The sequence below is a fragment of the Staurois parvus genome, unplaced genomic scaffold, assembly GCF_062004578.1.
Source record: "Staurois parvus isolate SC_StPar_1 unplaced genomic scaffold, SC_StPar_1.0 ptg000058l, whole genome shotgun sequence".
Taxonomy (NCBI): Eukaryota; Metazoa; Chordata; class Amphibia; order Anura; family Ranidae; genus Staurois; species Staurois parvus.
The window spans coordinates 5,284,916-5,305,830 of record NW_028317854.1 but is presented as its reverse complement, the minus strand read 5'-3'; the positions used below and the strand labels follow the sequence as shown (position 1 = coordinate 5,305,830).

At 42.1% G+C, this 20,915-nt stretch overlaps 1 long non-coding RNA gene across 1 annotated transcript; it reads right to left on the bottom strand.

Moving 5' to 3' along the window:
- Positions 1–723: 723 nt before the first annotated feature.
- LOC149469856 (uncharacterized) lies at positions 724–10,847 on the bottom strand. The gene is made up of 3 exons (XR_016311484.1): positions 10,744–10,847; positions 5,844–5,961; positions 724–2,848 (listed from the first exon to the last, which is right to left on the bottom strand). It is a non-coding gene; the product is annotated as an uncharacterized LOC149469856 (long non-coding RNA).
- Between the last annotated feature and the right edge of the window lie 10,068 nt (positions 10,848–20,915).

Here is a 20,915-nt window from a genome sequence, read left to right as displayed (position 1 = left end):
CTAGCAGAAACTCTTCCTAGGCACACAGCTTATCTGCAGAGAAGGACAATCCCCTCTATGCCTGGGTTCTAGCCCTGGGGCCTCAATCCAGGCATGTAGCCTGTTTACAGGAGAAACTTCTCTATCAAGCCCCTCCTTGATGAAGAAGGGCTAACAGAGGACTTTCTCACTCAGGGGAATAGGGGACCATCCAAATCGTTGTCTCCATTTTTTAGGCAAAGCTAGGTCAAACCCCAGAAGTTGATATTTTCACAATAAGCTCAAAGTATACCCTACTGAATATGCCCACTTTTAACAACACCTACAAAACCATAAACCTCAGGGAAATGGGGACTTATGGTAACTATAGGTTGACCAGCTGAGAAAACAGACAGGATTCTCTGTACCCACCCCTAACACAGGACTCTGGAGGATACTTAATAGAGTGCCTGGCAGGCAATGTAATGTATTATACTTGAATAATAACCTAATGGTCATGCCTGAATGAAGTGCAAGAAAACCAACAGAATTGAAAGCAAAACAAAATACAGCAGGGCTCTTAGGGAACACATGCCTACATTTATAATCAGATAAATATGAAACATAGCATATGATAATTTCCTGTTTACTATATTTACCAGTAGAAGCCAGCAGGTGGCAAACTATGCAAGAACACTAGTTTTAGGGGGTTTTGCTGATAGCTGTTTTGCTTAAATAGAAAGGAAAAGCAGACAAGACTACAGATTACAGATTTTGATTAACAGTAAATATTTATTTGTGGATCTTAGTTTCCATTCAGTTTTTTGCACAAAAAAAAACATATACATCAAGAATTGAAAAAAAAAAAAAACGTATAGAAAATGTGTAGCTTGTTTAATAATTTCCATGATGAAAACAAGTTCCAAATAGTGCTTATCACTGTAGTTAAATTAAAATAATTAAGCAGTAAATGACTTTCATTAGGTAGCCATGTTTAGGCTAGGGCTGCATGGGCAATTTTCATCTCTTGCTACTTAGAGATTTACCTGTCTGCTGATGATTATCTCATTAGCAGCACATTGATTTCAATGTCCTGTGCAGTAGTTGACTGCCAAAAAGTGGTTCATTCTTTCCGCAGCAAGAGAATAAGGCCCATTTACACAATATTGCTACTACAACATGCTTTATTGCATGTTGGAGAGCACTAAGTTCTCACAGCCTGTTCATTTTGATTGTGCTCCAATGCTGGAGATATCAATTTATTTCCATTTTATTTATTTTTTGCGTTAATGCATCTCAACTCATAATATGCATTGTGGTGTGTTGTAGTGCAGGAGTGCATTGTAGATGGGTTGGGGTGCCATTAAAAATGAATGACACCCCATTCACAATGATAAACAAAATGAATGGCACAGCAATGCTTGGTCCAACGATCTTGTGAATGAACCCTAAAGTTATCTGCAAAGCTGTAGTCTTAAGTACTTTTAAAAACATATTTAATATGAGATGCATATTTAGTCATTAAAAATGTAATGTAAAAAGTAAAGACTATGTGCAAACCACCATAGCACTTTGCATTGCAATACTTAATAGATCTACAGGACAGGGGAGGACTGACAACTCATGGGGCCCCCGGGCAATAGGGGATCATGGGGCCCCTGTGTCCTTGCCCAAACTCAAAACAGCCTATGAAAAAGGTACCAGGGGCATCTGCCCGAGTTTCCAAATGGTCAGTCCGCCCCTGTTAAACTTAAAGTAGTATTAAACCCAAAAGCAAACATTTAGTATATTGCAGCTGACCAATTCTTTGATTTGATGGCTGCATTAATTTTGTTTTAGGCTTTCTTTCTTCTATTTTCATCTGGCGATCCAGCTAGCAAGTCTGTTGTTTTTCAAAAGCTCAAGCTCTCCAGCAGAATGTATCAGTTTACGTGGATGAGACAAACCATTTAACACTGGCAGGGGTGTATAAAATGATCAGTTTTTATTTATTTTATCATGTAAAATCTTTATCCCAAAAGGAAAAGATTTGTTTGCTGTAACTGATTGTAAATTGTAAGCTGGAATTCGGTTTCAATTAGTTAATGTATTTACATATGATCATAGAATAATGACATAGCATTAACACCTTCCTCCTCCCAGACTGACAATGCTGCTGTCTGCTGTGCCTCATGTGCTCCTTCATCCAGAGTGATGTCTCGCTAGTAAAGGAGGTGTGTTACTGGCCAGATAACCAGGAAAAAACAGAGAGAAAAAAGATGAAGAAAAGAAAACTGATGCAGCCACCACATCTAATGATTGGTAAGCTGCAATATATGACACTTGATTCTGTTCTGGGTTTATTACCGCTTTAAGTGTGTTATATATACATTGTAAAGTGCTGCACAAACTGTTGGGCTATATAAATCCTGTATAATACTACTAATAATAATGATCTATCTATCGGTCTATCTATCTATCTATCTATCTATCTATCTATCTATCTATCTATCTATCTATCTATCCATTCAGTTGTATCCGACCCTTGGCGATTGCATGGACCATCACTCCTAAGCGACTTTTTCCATGAATTCTCTTAGCAATTATTTTTTACAGGGTAGGTTAATAATGATATATATCAGTGTCCAAAAATTATTGGACAAACATTGAATGAAAAGATACATATAAACACAGAAAACAAGAAGCTTGAAAACAACCACAGTTATATAGAATGTTGTCAGAATGATTTAGGAAAAGTTGAGAAAAATACAATTGTATAAAGTCTCGCTGACATCTGAGTTGTTTTTACTTTGTTTTCAGGATCCTGTCTTTGTTAAACTCTTGAATAGCCTTGAGAGTGGATTTCTTTTCAGCATTAACACAACGTGGCCCCACATTTTTGATGGTCACACTAAAAAATAGAACACAAAATAAATATATTGCATGAAGACAGTACATCTCCACTTATTAGTAAAATGACATTGTGGGGTAGATCTTACTAAAGGCAAATACTGTAGACAGTGCACTTTGCAAGAGCAGTTGCGCTCATTTTCCCAGAGCTCAGTGTTTGTAGTGAAGCTTGTGTTTGCAAAGACAAAGTAAAGTAAAAAGCATCTCCAGGCAAAGTCTTAGCAGTTGCTAACAGTTCTGAGATTTATCTGAAAATTTGATATTATCTATGGTTGTATTACTTATAGAGGATGTTTTACAAAGTAACATGCTATAACTGCAACCTAACATGTGAGTATCAAGCTGGATTGAACTGGAAAAAAAAGCAAAACTACCTTTTTAGGCTCCATGTACACTGCAGCTCATAAACTCACGTTTAGGAGCTTTTCTGCGTTTTTTTGAGCAGCCCCTGAACTCTCCCTAATGTTTTCCTATGTGTCCATGTACACTATGTAATTTACAGTCCTTTACAGGCAGTTGAATTTATAGTCGTTTTTTAGAACGCACCAAACTTGTGTTCAGGAGTAGATTTCATCAATGTTTCAAATGCTTGTAAACGCGTGTAAAAGCGGATAACCGTGTTTATAAGCGTTTATGTATGGAAAGTTTTTTTAACTCTTCCATTTCCAGATGCTGTCCAGAGCCTTTTTTCATCATGAAAAATGCATGCGAAGCGTTTTCCCGGTACTCAAATGGACCTGGTACACCATACTTTGAGGTTTCGCATGAAATAAAATATGTTAGACACTGCTGCAATAATTTCTGCACAGAAATGAGCTGGAACACATCCAAACACCACAAAAAAAGGTAATCTCAACAAATACTGCTCTCTCTGCTTTTGCTCTCTCTGTTTCTCTCAAAATGTCTGAAATAGTTAATTTTTTTTTGTTTACAAACTATTTATTATTTTTTTATGAAATAGGCTGCAAAAACAACATTACAGCATCGAGTAAAATATAAAACAGAAACAAGGCACATCTGTAATATGCATTCCAAAAGGGTACAGTCATGTAAGGCATAAAAATTAAGTGTATGAGCAAGATAGATAAGAGGGTAGGCAGAGCAATAATAGCACCAACAGAAAAACACAATCAATTGAATCAGTATTCATTATTCAGATAGTAAATGTCTATGAGTTCCCTCGACAGAAACTTCCCACTTTCTGTCGAACAATTGCATCCTATCCAGTAGAAAAAGTTCTTTTTTTTTTTACAGTTTTTCAGTGCATTCTGGGCATTTTGGAAGGTCTCCTGAGGTTATCTTTAAAAAACGCTTCTAAATGCAAACGCTCATAAACGCGGTATGCAAACGCGGCTAAACAGACATTTTTTAACCTATGTTTTCCAGCAGTCAGTTTCCATCGTTCAAAAGTGTCTGGTGTACATGGGGCCTAAGGTTGTTTAGCCTAAAGTGAAACTCTTGGCAGCTTTTGTCATATTTCTTTTAGGCCCCCATTCACGCCTCTGTTTTCATCAGCAGAGGATCTGTCAACTGAGCCCCTGCTGATCAGAGCAGAGTGGGTGGATGACAGGTCTGTGTCTGGTCAGTTTATGCAGAATGGGCACAGACAAAGCCTACTCTGCTCTATAGGCCCACCCAACTGCCCTTTGATTATTATTATTATACAGGATTTATATAGCACCAACAGTTTGCTCAGCACTTTACAATATAATGGGAGACAATACAGCAACAATACAGTTCAATTCAAGAGGGTTAGGAGGGCCTGATCCTGGGAGCTTACAATCTAAGAGGGATTTATTAGTATTATTATTATTATATAGGGTTTATATAGTGCCAACAGTTTGCTCAGTGCTTTACAATATAACGGGAGAAAATACAGCAACAATACAGTTCAATTCAAGAGGGTTAGGAGGGCCTGATCCTGGGAGCTTACAATCTAAGAGATCTGATCTGCCTAGATGGAGGAGGACAGATCCTCCTCCAATTTTTTTAGCGGACCAGATTGAATTGGAGTTATGTGGGTATAAACGGACGCAATTCCGTTTTGCTTTATTATAAGCTTACACCTAGGTAAAAATAAAATATGAGAGTTTACTACCACTTTAAGCCGGCTATAGATGAGTCAAAAGCCAAACGAAAATTCCTATAGATAGTTCATTTTTCACATCATTAGTGTGCCAGCTGTGACACATGACTTTCATGCCACAATCGAAAGTGCCTGATCCAACATGCTAGATTTTTTTTTTTGAAAAATTAAACAAATGATGGCTTAATTGTATATGCCATTTTTCATTTTTTGATCGACAGAAAATTCCGTTTTTCACTTGCCTATGGTCGGCCTTAGGCCAGTCATAAATTGGTCGAAATTCGACCAATTTTTCATCCTAAAAAAGGGCCTAAGAATAATCGGCCAATTTTCACTCTGTTAGTGGGTCAATGGCACCGGCCGATTTTTGTGGTTCCTCCCCTTTTTGGTGAATGGCATGTTGGAAAATTCTGGAAAAATTACCGATTTTCGACTCAATGATGGTCAAATCATACGATCATTTTTCCGAAAAGAACAAGCGCATGAGCTGTGGCCTGGAAGGAACAGAAGTTTTGTATGTTATATGGGGTGAACTTTATGACTTGGTCAGCTGATTTTCAAAATCAATGATGGCACCATCGGATTATCGAGCGAACAACATTTCCGATTTTCGGACGAAAAATCGTTGGGAATTCGAACCATGTATGACCTGCATTAGTCCCATCTTTGCATCTCTATCACAGTAGAGTAGTTTGTCTTCCTGCCTAGCTATCCCTGACACAATGAAGAATTCGGAGGTGACAGTGGCTCTGGTAGGTGGGCTGAGCCAAGAGCACAGCTGCAGAAAACATTATAAGATATTGCTGGCTGTTTCAAGCAGCCATTCTCCACTCTAAACTGAAAAACGAGCTGAGTTCAATTCTAGACTGGCATTGTCAGTTAAGAATATAAAGGAACTGGAAATACTCACAAATATGCTTTGTGGGGGCATTTTTCACTTGTCTTGGAGTAGCTGATGATATTTTTCCAGTTTAGGTCTCTTTCAATGTTTGGCACACAGCATTTTGCGCTATTAATTTTTTCATAAACTAGAAATAAGAAAAACAAGCTATGAAGAACATTTTAAAAAATAAAGGCAAGGCATTCAAGTGTTACTAAAGACAAAGAAAAAATGACATATATGATGCAGTTTGTCATTAGTATTAAAATGGAACTAAACTCTGAAAAATACTTCCACCCTCCAGCAATGTGAAGGTTATATGCACACGGAGTCAATCATTACAGCACAGCTGGAGTGAGCTGCGCATGTGCAGCATGTTGTCCCTTCATTAGAAGACCGAGCAGGCAGGTCATTGTGTCTTACTGCAGAAGAGGCAAAGGGGATGACTTAAAGCTGGAGAGTGCAGAATCTGGTGCAGCTGTGCATAGAAACCAATCAGCTTCTAACTTCAGCTTGTTCAATTAAGCTTTGATAAAAAAAAAAAACCTGCAAACTGATTGGTTTCTATGCACAGATGCACCAGATTTTGCACTCTCCATTTTTAGTAAATTAACCCCATAGCATGTGTCTTCTGCAATACAGGGCTGCCTCTTCGCCATTTTTCTTACATTTTAGGTTTAGTCCCCACTTTTACACAGCAGTCTTTGTTTTTTTGTGTGCCCTCCCAAGTAATTTAGTTCTATTACCTGGTGATCCAGCCAGAAAGTCTGTTTATTTTCACCTTCCTTAACCCCTTGGCGCCAGTGCCTCCCGGCCCTTTAAAGGTTTCAGAAGCTGGGAGGCAGGGCGGGGTTTAGGGTGATGTGACTGCCGTAACATGCCATCACGGTGGTCACATGATCGGGAAAGGTCCCGATCGAAAGAGGAGATCGGGACCTTTCCGTGAGTATAGGACAAATGTGCTGGGAACGCGCAGAACGCACGCTCTAAGCACATATTTTTTTTTCAATAGAACGCAAATGTGCATCCACTCAGCGTCTAGGGCCAGACGCTGGGAGTCCGGCGCCAAGAGGTTAAACAGACCAAGTTAAAGGGTTGAGGTAAACCATTTAATACTGACAGGGGTGCTTACAATGATCCATTTTTATCCATTTATGTAAAACCTTTATTCCAAATAAAAAAGACCTGTTGCTGTAACTGCTTAAAATAACTGTTAGCTGGTATTCAGGCAATAATTTGCTAGTTACTTATGTAAAGTCCATCTAAATCTACTAGTCCACCTAACACTACCCTCTCTACAGGATGACAATTTTGCTGTCCAAGGGTGGCTATGTTGCTTCTCCATAGATAGAGGAGCCATTCTAAGGCAGGAAATCAGGTCCCCAGGTGAAAAGAAAGGAAAAACCACCTAAAAACAGAAAACTAATGCAGTCACCACAACCAAAGATTGGTAAACCTGAATATATTACACTTCTGTTTTTGAATTCATGTATACTTTAACCGCTTCCCAACCGCGCTATAGCCAAAAGACGGCTACAGCGCGGTTGTCCAGTTCTGGGAGGGTGTCCATGGACGTCCTCCCAGAAGGTGCCCCCAGCACTGTCGGTGATCTCTGGGTCCTACTGACACAGCTGATCAGGTGATTAGGTAAAAGGCTGATCACAGTGGCCTTTTACCAAGTGATCAGCTGTGTCCAATGACACAACGGATCACGATGTAAATACAGTTGCCGGTTATTGGCAGCACTTTCCTCACACTGTCACAGAGTGAGGAAAGTACTGCTGATAACTGGCAAATGTGATAGGGGAGATCTGCACTGATAATCAGGGTACTGATTATCAATGCCGTGATTATCAGTGCCACCCAGCAGTGTCACCCATCAGTGCCCAGCAGTGCCTCCAGTCAGTGTTATCAGTCAGTGACACCAGTCAGTTCTGCCCAGCAGTGCCACCTATTAGTGCCCATCATTGCTGCATATCAGTGTATCATCAGTGCCTCCTCATCAATGCCCACCAGTGCCGCCTCATCAGTGCCCATCAGTGCTACCTATCAATGCCGCCTCATCAGTGCCCATCAGTGCCATCTATCAGTGCAACCTCATCAATGCACATCAGTGAAGGAGAAAAATGATGTGTTTGCAAAATTTTATAATAGAAACGAAGAATAACTTTTTTTTTTAAATTTTTTTGTTCTTTTTTTTGTTTATAGTGCAAAAAATAAAACACCCAGTGGTGATTAAATACCACCAAAAGAAAGCTCTATTTGTGTGAAAAAAATGATAAAAGCTTCATATGGGTACAATGTTGCATGACTGGGCAATTGTCATTCAAAGTGCAACAAACCTGAAAGCTGAAAATTGGCTTGGGCAGGAAAGGGGTGAAATTGTCCGGTAGGCAAGTGGTTAACTTTGTTTTTGGAACACTTTCTTTTTTAAATGAATATGCAATTTGTCACAAGCCTTTCTGCATAATTGGCATTTCTAGTTTGGATAGAAGGGAAAGGGTTTTGTGGTTTGAGGTGATTTCTCTTAACTTTATGTTATGGTGAGGTTGTGTATATATATATATATATATATATATATATATATACAGACATACATACACACACACAACCACAATGATTTATATAATTTAATCCTGTCTTAATCTAAGAAATAAATGCTGACATTGAATGATGCCTAAGCACAGATGGTACTGACCTTCAGGGGAAAAAGATGAAAGCTCTGGGATTACTTACTAAAACTGGAGAATGCAAAATCTGGTGCAGCTCTGCATAAAAACCAATCCGCTTCCAGTTTTTTTTCCGTCAAAGCTTAACTGAACAAGTTTTAATTAGATGCTGATTGGCTAGCATGCACAGCTGCAACAAATTTTGCACTCTCCAGTTTTAGTAAATTAACTGATTTGTCTTTTGAGATGCAAAAAATACCTATAAGTGCTACATTTACATTTGATTTACGATGCATGCATGCAATATGAATATATATCTTTGAAACTAGTGGGTCTATTTACAAAAAAAAATTGACTGTATGAATGCCTCAAGCACAAATAATCTTTGTGTTGGATCTAATGTGTTTATTTCCTATGATCGTTGTCTCCGTCTAGTGGCCATAATGGTGTATTGTCTCCCGTTATATTGTAAAGCACTGAGCAAACTGTTGGCGCTATATAAATCCTGAATAATAATAATAATAATTTACCTGAAATACCCTAAAGTATAACTAAAGGCAACACTTTTGGGGGTTTTTTGTATGATTTGGAAAGAGTAGAGGGATTAGCCTGTCAGGATTTTATTGTTGTCTGTGCCCCCCTTAGGGAGATCCACCCTCTCTTTCTATCATGTTTGTTTCCAATGGGAGTAAAAGTGAAAGAAAATCCAAAATTTTGGGAACAGGAATAGGTGGGAAATGTTCCAATGTAGACTCAAGTTCTAGTGACCCTGGTGATAACCAGGTATTCCCTCAGTTTGGAGGGATTTCCTCTCAATTCCTATTTTGTCTATGGGACAGGAAGCATAGGAAAATCTCCCCAATGGGACACAGAAGGCAAAAGCAACTGACAGGGGTCATAATCCTCCCTTACTCTATCCTAAATGAAAAAAAAAACGTTTTACCTATAGTTCTAGTTTAATTGTAAAGCACTGCATTATGGTCGCTAGATGGAGCTGACGATCATAGGAAATAAACCTAAATGCTTAAGGCATTTCTGTATCTGTTTTTTTTAACCACTTCCCGACGGCACATGTATATAAACGGCTGGACAGGAGCAGTGCAGGGGTGGATGGCCATTTATATACGTCCTCCCTGCTCCCTGCTTGTGCGCGCTCCCTGGGAACACGATTGTTGTACAGGACCTCTCTGTGAGGTCCCGATCATGTGATCACTGATTGCCCAATCAGTGATCACATGAAGAGTAGAAAGCAAGATGTCACTTCTGACATCATTACTTACTACGTGTGAAATCTGTGAACGATCACAGAGGTCACATGGTACAAGGCTATTCACAACAGCCTTGTACCATGTGACAAGCTGTGACCAATCACAGCTCTCACAGTATTTATCAATGGCTGCAAGAATGCAGCCAGAGAGAAGGAGAAATTATTGTTTTTACAGCCTTTATGGGTGTAAAAGCAATCAATGTAAAAAAAAAAATCTTCATCATCCCCCACAAGTAGTACAGTGTCACCATGGTGACACTGTACTGCTAGGGTGACAGTAAAAACCATAAATAATAATGTAAAAAAATACAATAAAAATGTAAAAAAAATTTTAGAAAAATTATAATTTTTGGTTATAAACTAATTTTGTTTTTTTTTTAATAAAAAGATAACTGAATACATTTTGGCCAAGATTTATGAAGAAAGATTATTTATTTGCAAAATGTTATAAGAAAAACACTATTTTTTGGACTTTTTCATTTATATAGCAAAAAAAAAATAAAAATCCCAGTGGTGAATAAATACTACCAAAATAAAGTTTTATCTGTCTCAAAAAAATGCTAAAAAATTAATATGGGTACAGTGTTGCATGTGATAGCGCTGAAAGCTGAAAATTGGCCTGGACAGGAAGGGATTGAAAATGTCCGGACTTCAAGTGGTTAAATAAATAGACCCCTAGGCCCACCTTAAAGATGCAAGGCTGTGATCAATAATGTTGCAAGCAGCAAACCAATGAGCTTTCAGTTTACTTTAGTTTGATCAATTAAGACATGATTTCTGATGGTTGCTTTGGGTTACTTTGCGCATCATCATTGTTCTTTTTGGCACTTTTCAGGGAAAGTCTGACCTGACTGAGAATAAAATGTATATACTGTATGTAAATGTTTCTATGATTATACTGCCATTCTGATGAACATATTGTAATATTTAGTAAATCTGCTCTACAAGAAGACCATAATAATCAGCCAGAGTTATACAATTTTAAAATACTTACTTATACTGGTTCCTCGACTTTTGCAGGAAGCCTCTACCACCAGTAGTACAAGTGCAACAAGACAGGCAGCTCTCATGGTGAACGTAGTAACGTAGTAATGACCACTGAGAATAGTTCACTGCCTATTGTCACTTTTGTCTCTCATTTTATACTTTTTCTCAATGTGGGGAGATGGTACTGGGAATTTTTGAACAGGTTTTTTTTTCTTCCAAAGTGAATTAAGTGTAGGAGGAAGGATCAGTAGGTGTCTGTCTTTGGACTTTTGCTGCTTACCAGCAGATGGAGTTTGTATGTTAAAAAAGTCCATGATGTATTTGAGGAAGTGACACTTGTATGGGCACAGCAGGAAATCTGAGGTATATGGAACATGTAACATCACAAAAGTCAAATTAATCACTTTTTATCTGTGAGTTGTGTACTATTATTTTGTGTTTCAAATTATTCACTTTTTATCTGTGAGTTGGGTACTAATTATTTTGTGTTTCCTTAAAGCCAAGATAAAAAGTGTTTCTTTTTGTTCAAGAAAAATCAGTTTAGCCCTGGTTCACACTGATGCGAATTGTCATGTGATTTGACTGTTCAAATCACATCCAATGATCGGCAATGTAACCGTTCTAATCAGTGCGGCTCTGATGAAGTTCCTGCACAACAAGTTCCTGCAAATTCTTGCAAATTTGGGGTGCATGAAGTCACACAGATGTCTATGAAGTTGTGCGCTGCCATCTGACTTTGAAATCGAGCGACTTCAAGCAGGGGCGGACTGACAACTCATGGGGCCCCCGGGCAATAGGGGATCATGGGGCCCCTGTGTCCTTGCCCACACTCAAAAAAGCCTATAAAAAAGGTACCAGGGGCATTTCATGGGGCCCCCTACTGACCCGGGCCCTTGGGCGGTGCCCGAGTTTCCAAATGGTCAGTCCGCCCCTGACTTCAAGTGAAGTTGCACGATTTCAAAGTTGGATCCAGTGTGAACCAGGGCTTAATGTGACACTAATCCATAACCTTAGTGCTCATGTACACGGGGCGTTTGGAAAATTTTTCTGAACAATGGAAACTGACTGCTGTAAAACATAACTTAAAAAATGGCAGTTTAGCTTTATTTGCATACTGAGTTTATGCGTGTTTATTTGAGTTTGTGTTTAGAAGCGTTTTTAAAAGATAACATCAGGAGACCTTCCCAAATGCCCAGAATGCAATGAAAAAAAGTAAATAATTAACTATTTCAGACATTTTGAGAGGAATAGAGAGAGCAGAAGCAGAGAGAGCAGTATGTGTTGAGATTACCTGTCTTTTCTGGTTGTATTCACTATGGATCCCATCATGAGAATAATGCGGCACGTTCTATCATATTTTCCTTCATGTGAAACTTGGAACTGACTGAGCTGGTGTACCGGGACCATTTGAATACATGGAAAACACTTTGCATGCATTTCTGATGATGAAAAAAGGCTCTGTACAGCATCTGGACATGGAACAGTTAAACGCTTCTAAACACAAACGCTTATAAACGTATGTTAACTGCATTTACAAGCATTTACATACATTTACAAGCATTTGGTGTTTGAAAATCTACTCCTGAACGCAAGTTTGGTGCATTAAAAAAAACTACTGTAAACTCAACTGCCTGTAAACGACTATGTGTACATGGACACCTAGGAAAACATTAGGGAGAGTTCTGGGGCTGCTGAAAAAAACGTTGAACAGCTCCTGAATGTCAGTTTAGCAGCTGCAGTGTACATGAGCCCTTATTCTTCAAACATAATCCATATATATCCACTACATTATCATTGTAACTGTCTGCTCATGCTGAGGTACAGGAAGGGCTGCTGTTAGAAACCACGGGGCCCCACACAGCCAACCTGGCAGGGCCCCCCCTTCCAAAAAAATATAGTTTACTATGCTTCAGTTATGAATGTACCAATCACTCATTGTGTTCATTTGGGAAAGGAAGGGGCTGGTAAATGTATTTACCAGACCCTTTCCCCACTCTCAATCCTGAAAGATCTTATTGTGTGCTTGCAGATGCTGAAAGGAGAGGAGGGAAGCTGGCAGCACGGGGGGGGGGGGGGGGAGTGCAAAAAGGGGGCCTAGGCAGCAGGGGGTGTAATTACTGGAACCGTTCCCCTGTATGGCTCTCTGCAGCAGCTGAAAGCCAGCAGGAGGGAAAGGTGAAGAAGCCAACTTTCAGCTGCTGCAGAGAGAGTCATACAGGGGATCGGTTCCAGTAATTACCCCCTCCCACCATACCAATCACCCTCCCTGCCTACATCCAATTCACCCAGCTGCCTGGGCCCCCTGCTGGCCTGAGCCCCGTACATGAGGACTGGTGGTACCCCCTTATCCACGCCCCTGGGTACAGATAGTAAAGATTGAGGCAATGTCTGCAGAAGCCTGACATTGCACCTGCAGTCTACTGTCTCCTCTGAAAAACATAATAAAAACTAATAAATGCTATTTTTTTCATGCAAAAATAGGTATCTATTATTTTTTAAAGGTGTACTTAGTCTATAACAGGCCTGTAAACAATTTTTCCTGAAATTCATTCTTAGTGTGTTTTTCTGCCTTCTTGCAATATTCTTTGTAAGCTTCTGAATCTTTTCTTTTCTCCCTCAACCTCAATTCTGTTTGTTTGAAATGAGCAGTGAACCTTAGCTGTGGTCATGTGCACTGCTCTATACACACTACAAAGCCCATAGGCCATAGTCTGTAGTCTGCCTTGGGAGCGACTAAAGGAGTGTGGCTATGTTCCTACAAACAGTGGGACCTTGGAGAATAAATGTAGCTACCTTCTAACAGGTAGTTGGAGAACAGCATAAAAATAAAAAAAAACACTTGCCAACCGCGCTATAGCCGAATGACAGCTACAGTGTGGTTGTCCAGTTCTGGGAGGACGTCATATGATCTGGCGATCTCTGTGATTGCTGTGTCCTACGGACACAGCTGATCACGTGATGTGGTAAAAGGCCAATTACAGTGGCCTTTTACCATGTGATCAGCTCTGTCCAATGACACAGCAGATCACCGTGTAAATGCAGTTGCCGGTTATTGGCTGCACTTTCCTCATGCTGTGACAGCGTGAGGAAAGTACTGCTGATAACCGTCAGTTGTCAGAGGACAGATCGGCACCGATCATCAGGGCACTGAGGATTAGAGAGCTGAAAGACTTAGTCTTAGTGGACCGGATTTGTTGTTTTACTGGTTTGATGAGCAGAACCAACTATGCTTAACGGTTTATTGCACACAATTAATGCAAATAAAGACTGTTCTTTAATCAGCAGCTCATCAGCCATCCATTGCACACTCTTAAAGGGACAAGTTCATGTGCTCCACCTTAGAGTAAGGCCCCAATAATAGCTGGATAATATTGACAATTAGGTAGCATCTTTTTTGGGCTAATTACTGAAGTTATATTTTTCACTATTTATATCAGCTTAAATTTGATTAGCCTTGTTGCCATATTATCAGCCAATGTTAACCTTATCTAGTACGGTATCTTTAACATGTTTCCTGTCTACTGATTCCTGCATTGTTTAACTGCCTTACTATAATACATCTGCCATCCAGTTGCTTGTGGCCTATTTTCTTTATACTGTTATAATGCGATAATATATTAACTCTTAAATTACACATGTATGTGTGGACTACAATCTATAATCAGGCGTGTCAGTGGGTAGCGAGCAGTTTAAGAAGTCATGGCAAAAGAGAGTACTCATAAAATCAAGTGGCTCCTCCAGGGGTAGCACTACACCAATTTATAACAAAAGTTAACATATACCTATGTATTTAACCTATATAATTATCTGTTTCTTTGGAATTCTGCTTTACAGTGAAATTCCAGCTTTCACCTAACTAGCCTGAAAACTGTCCCCTCCCCCTCCTAACACCTTTACTAGCTAACCTGTATAACAAAGATGTATATACAGTTGCAAGAAAAAGTATGTGAACCCCTTGGGATTACGTGGAGTTTTGCATGAATTGGGCATAAAATGTGCTCTGAAGGTCATCTAAGTCACAACAATAGAAGAAAACAGTCTGCTGAACATAATACTACACAAACATTAGATGTTGCCATGGTTTAATTGCACATAACATGTAAACATTCACAGTGCAGGGAGGAAAAAGTATGTGAGGCCCTAGCTTAATGACTTCTCCCAGAGCTAATTGGAGCCAGGAGTGAGCCAACCTTGACTCCAATCAGTGTGATGATATTGGATGTGTTGCTGACAGCTGTCCTGCCCTTAAAAAACACACAACTGTTTTGGGTTTACTGGTTTCCAGAAGCACTGTCTGATGTGAACCATGCCTCGCAGAAAAGAGCTCTCAGAAGACCTGCGATCAAGAATTGTTGACTTGCATGAAGCTGGAAAGGGTTACAAAGGTATCTCCAAAAGCCTTGCTGTTCATGTGTCCACGGTAAGACAGAGGCCCTGATTCACTATTGGGCGTGGGCGCATATTTATGGGCTTAAGCCCAATTTTCATGGGCGTCCGTCCATTTTTGACCCTGCAACCTAATTCACTATTGAGCAGAGCCCATAAGCAGACGCCCAATCTAATTCACAAAAAGACACACGCCCGGAATCAGACTCACAAAAGCAGACTTGCTAAGAAGCACGTCTAACACCATGAAAAATCACTGTAGAGACATGTTCACTTAGAAATTTGCTTTGCCAAATATCAGGACTTCACTTTAAACAATATCTGCTATTTCAAAAAAAATTAAGAATGTGTTAAAAATCGTTTTTCTCAAGGAAATCGACACAGTAAAAATCTAGATGCCCGTGCAGTGTCTTTGGCAGATAGAACTGAGCATGTGCAGAACACCTTTTAGTCCTCTGCCATGGGCGTTTGCTTTTTAGCCACTGACTAATAGTGAATCTGATTGTGGATTCCTCTGACAGCCGGCACTCGGTCGCGACTACTGTGTTTAATAAACAGCACTCGGCATATCTTCATGTAATCTAATTAGATTTCCTTCGTTTTAGTGATTATATTTTTGTTTCTTATCCTTTATAATTATTTCTGTTATGATTTTACTTATTTTGAAGGTCTAGATAATATTTTTTTTGAAAGCTGAATGTAAAAATAAAGGTCCGCAATAAAAAAAAAAAAAAAAAACAGCGTGGGTCCCCCCTCTCATCCATACCAAGCCCTTCAGGTCTGGTATGGATATTAAGGGGGAACTCCATGCTGAAATTTAAAAAAAAAAACAGCGTGGGTCCCCCTCAATATCCATACCAGACCTTTATCCGAGCATGCAGCCCGGCAGGTCAGGAAAGGGGGGGGGGACGAGCGAGCGCCCCCCCCCTCCTGAACCATACCAGGCCACATGCCCTCAACATGGGGGGGTGCTTTGGGGCAGGGGGGGCTCCCCCCCCAAAGCACCTTGTCCCCATGTTGATGAGGACAAGGGCCTCTTCCCCACAACCCTGGCCGGTGGTTGTGGGGGTCTGCGGGCGGGGGGCTTATCAGAATCTGGAAGCCCCCTTTAACAAGGGGGCCCCCAGATCCCGGTCCCCCCCCCCCTACGTGAATGATTCTACGGTACACGGTCCACAGACTCATTCACAAAAAAACTAAGTGTGGTGTAAAAAAAACACAGTACAGGGTCTTTGACAAGTCCTTTATTAAAACAATGTCCCCCGAAGTAGATCCAACGTCAATCGCGGCGGCGGCGACCCGAAAAAAGGAAAAAAAAAAAAGGTTCCGCTCCCGTCCGAGGCTTCCAGCCTAGTGAAGAAAAGCCTAGCTGACAGTTCTTATATAGGTATGGGCGGGGCCAGCCGGGGACATCATCCCAGTGACCCGCCCCATGTCACATGCTTGCTGTTCCCGGCTGGCCCCGCCCATACCTATATAAGAACTGTCAGCTAGGCTTTTCTTCACTAGGCTGGAAGCCTTGGACGGGAGCGGAACCTTTTTTTTTTTTTCCTTTTTTCGGGTCGCCGCCGCCGCGATTGACGTTGGATCTACTTCGGGGGACATTGTTTTAATAAAGGACTTGTCAAAGACCCTGTACTGTGTTTTTTTTACACCACACTTAGTTTTTTTGTGAATGAGTCTGCGGACCGTGTACCGCAGAATCATTCACGTAGGGGGGGGGGACCGGGATCTGGGGGCCCCCTTGTTAAAGGGGGCTTCCAGATTCTGATAAGCCCCCCGCCCGCAGACCCCCACAACCACCGGCCAGGGTTGTGGGGAAGAGGCCCTTGTCCTCATCAACATGGGGACAAGGTGCTTTGGGGGGGGAGCCCCCCCTGCCCCAAAGCACCCCCCCCATGTTGAGGGCATGTGGCCTGGTATGGTTCAGGAGGGGGGGGGCGCTCGCTCGTCCCCCCCCTTTCCTGACCTGCCGGGCTGCATGCTCGGATAAGGGTCGGTATGGATATTGAGGGGGACCCACGCTGTTTTTATTTTTAATTTCAGCGTGGAGTTCCCCCTTAATATCCATACCAGATCCGAAGGGCTTGGTACAGATGGGAGGGGGGACCCCACGCCAGTTATTTAAAAAACAGTTTCTAATTCCCCGCAATACTTTGACATTCAACTGTCAGTGGGGAACTCCGCCGACAGCTGAAACATGAGCGCTGCATTGGTTTTCACTACTAAAACGCCGCATGAGTTGATAACATAACTCATGCGGGATTTTAGAAGCGACAGCCATGTGTTAATGTTTCAGCTGTCAGCGGGGTTCCCCACTGACAGCTGAATGTAAAATAATTCCCTTTATAGCATAAATAATAATAAAAAACAGCGTGGGGTCCCCCCTCCCATCTGTACCAAGCCCTTCGGATCTGGTATGGATATTAAGGGGGAACTCCACGTCGAAAATTAAAAAAAAAAACAGCGTGGGTCCCCCTCAATATCCATACCAGACCCTTATCCGAGCATGCAGCCCGGCAGGTCAGGGAAGGGGGGGGGGACGAGCGAGCACCCCCCCCCTCCTGAACCATACCAGGCCACATGCCCTCAACATGGGGGGGTGCTTTGGGGCAGAGGGGCTCCCCCCCCCCAAAGCACCTTGTCCCCATGTTGATGAGGACAAGGGCCTCTTCCCCACAACCCTGGCCGGTGGTTGTGGGGGTCTGCGGGCAGGGGGCTTATCAGAATCTGGAAGCCCCCTTTAACAAGGGGGCCCCCAGATCCCGGCCCCCCCCCTACGTGAATGATTCCGCGGTACACGGTCCGCAGACTCATTCACAAAAAAACTAAGTGTGGTGTAAAAAAAACACAGTACAGGGTCTTTGACAAGTCCTTTATTAAAACAATGTCCCCCGAAGTAGATCCAACGTCAATCGTGGCGGCAGCGACCCGAAAAAAGGAAAAAAAAAAAAAGGTTCCGCTCCCGTCCAAGGCTTCCAGCCTAGTGAAGAAAAGCCTAGCTGACATTTCTTATATAGGTATGGGGCGGGGCCAGCCGGGAACAGCAAGCATGTGACATGGGGCGGGTCACTGGAATGATGTCCCCGGCTGGCCCCGCCCATACCTATATAAGAACTGTCAGCTAGGCTTTTCTTCACTAGGCTGGAAGCCTCGGACGGGAGCGGAACCTTTTTTTTTTTTCCTTTTTTCGGGTCGCCGCCGCCGCGATTGACGTTGGATCTACTTCGGGGGACATTGTTTTAATAAAGGACTTATCAAAGACCCTGTACTGTGTTTTTTTTACACCACACTTAGTTTTTTTGTGAATGAGTCTGCGGACCGTGTACCGCGGAATCATTCACGTAGGGGGGGGGGACCGGGATCTGGGGGCCCCCTTGTTAAAGGGGGCTTCCAGATTCTGATAAGCCCCCCGCCCGCAGACCCCCACAACCACCGGCCAGGGTTGTGGGGAAGAGGCCCTTGTCCTCATCAACATGGGGACAAGGTGCTTTGGGGGGGAGCCCCCCCTGCCCCAAAGCACCCCCCCCATGTTGAGGGCATGTGGCCTGGTATGGTTCAGGAGGGGGGGGAGGCGCTCGCTCGTCCCCCCCCTTTCCTGACCTGCCGGGCTGCATGCTCGGATAAGGGTCTGGTATGGATATTGACGGGGACCCACGCTGGTTTTTTTTTTAATTCCAGCGTGGAGTTCCCCCTTAATATCCATACCAGATCCGAAGGGCTTGGTATGGATGGGAGGGGGGACCCCACGCTTTTTTTTTATTATTTATGCAATAAAGGGAATTATTTTACATTCAGCTGTCAGTGGGGAACCCCGCTGACAGATGAAACATTAACTCATGGCTGTCGCTCCTACAATCCCGCATGAGTTATGTTATCAACTCATGCAGCATTTTAGTAATGAAAACCAATGCAGCGCTCATGTTTCAGCTGTCGGCGGAGTTCCCCACTGACAGTTGAATGTCAAAGTATTGCAGTGATTTATAAACAGTTCTTTAAATAACTGGCGTGGGGTCCCCCCTCCCATCCATACTAAGCCCTTCGGGTCTCGTATGGATGTTAAGGGGTAACTCCACGCTGAAATTAAATAAAAAACAGCATGGGGTACCCCCCTAAATCCATAACACATACTTATCCGAGCATGCAGCCCGGCAGGTCAGGAAAGGGGGGGACGACGACGAGCGAGTGCCTCCCCCCCTCCTGAACCATACCAGGCCACATGCCCATACCAAATTATTCAAACATTTGTAAACAGACCAATTAACTGAAATGGTTTGACATTTGTACCCCAAATATGACGTTCCCTGAGGCGTTGGTAAACCGAGGTACGCCTGTATTAGTATTGCAATCCTTTGTATTGGGATACATAGAACCAACATACATCTGAATTGGCAACATAGCACAACATTTGTGTCACATTGGAGATATCTGGCTAGTTAAACTGACCATGCCCAGGGACCTAGGATTGATTCACAGCACAGAAATACAGGCTGGGTTAGCAATGTAGCTCCGTGGGTTAGTGGTTAGCACTGCTGCCTCACAGCTCTAGGGTTGTCGGTTCGAATCCCAACCCCGGCGAGGTAGTAGCATGATCTCCGTGTGTGGCTGTCTTCACACACATGTTCTGGCAACATCTTTGCATTCTGTCTAAATGATCCCTAAAATGTGAATTAGAATGAGGCCTTGTCTGTTGAAACACCTTCAAAGCTGCACCTTATGTGAATGTCATACAATGGGATAAGATAAGGGCCTGAATCACTAATAGATTTGATAATGATGGTTTACACTCCACCCACTTTTGTGAAGGATTTGGCAAGCAAAGAGCTGACAGAGAGAGAGAAGAGTGAGACGAAGAAGAGTGAGCGAGAGATACATATGAAGAGTGATAAAGAGAGACATTCAGAAGAGTGAGCGAGAGAGAAGAGCGAGCCAGTGAGACAAAGAAGAGTGAGCAAGAGATACATACTGAAGAGTGATAAAGAGAGACATTCAGAAGAGTGAACGAGAGAGAAAAGACTTGGTTGGTGAATCCACACATCAAACTTGTCACAAATCCTGGCGTGCATTTTTCCCCCAAATGCATAGCAGACCCTTATCCCAGCAGGCAGGTACCGCACGCCTTCAAAGATTTATTTCCTTTGTTGATTTTCCTGCTTCGCTCACACTATATGCAATTGAAAATTACTCTTTAAGTTGCCAATTTTACTGTGTTTTCTAGAGAATTACTAACTAGTTGTGTTTTCAATTGTGTGTAGCATTGCGATTTCTATTTGAGTCTAGATGTTAAATTGCTAATAAATGGCCACAATTCTCAAATACCTTTGAACTCTCGCTGCAACAAATGGTGTATGTTAATACACTCACATTCATTATATCCAATATCAGGTACGATGTCAATGCACAAATCGCACCTGAAATTGCACACCCTGGATGTGACTTGTCATGTGATTGGCATGGCCAGCAGCTTGCTCTTTGCATGGCAAATTGCACCCAATGTTACTGGGGGCCAACACCACTGTCACATCTAATCCGATGCGGCAATTGTCCAACTTACAGTGAAGTTGCACGAGTTCACAATCCAATTGGATGTGAACAGAGCCTACAGTGGCCAATAGGGTGCGACTTGGTCTACGATTTGCAAGTCGCCTGTCATGCCAATTGCATGGCAATCGCAAACAATGTTACTGGGGGCTACCCGGTCACATTAAAGCAGATTTCTAAGTGGTGTTATTGACACCACAGTCACATCATGTGACTTGCATAGAAGTTGCATGATTTCAAAGTCGGGGTACA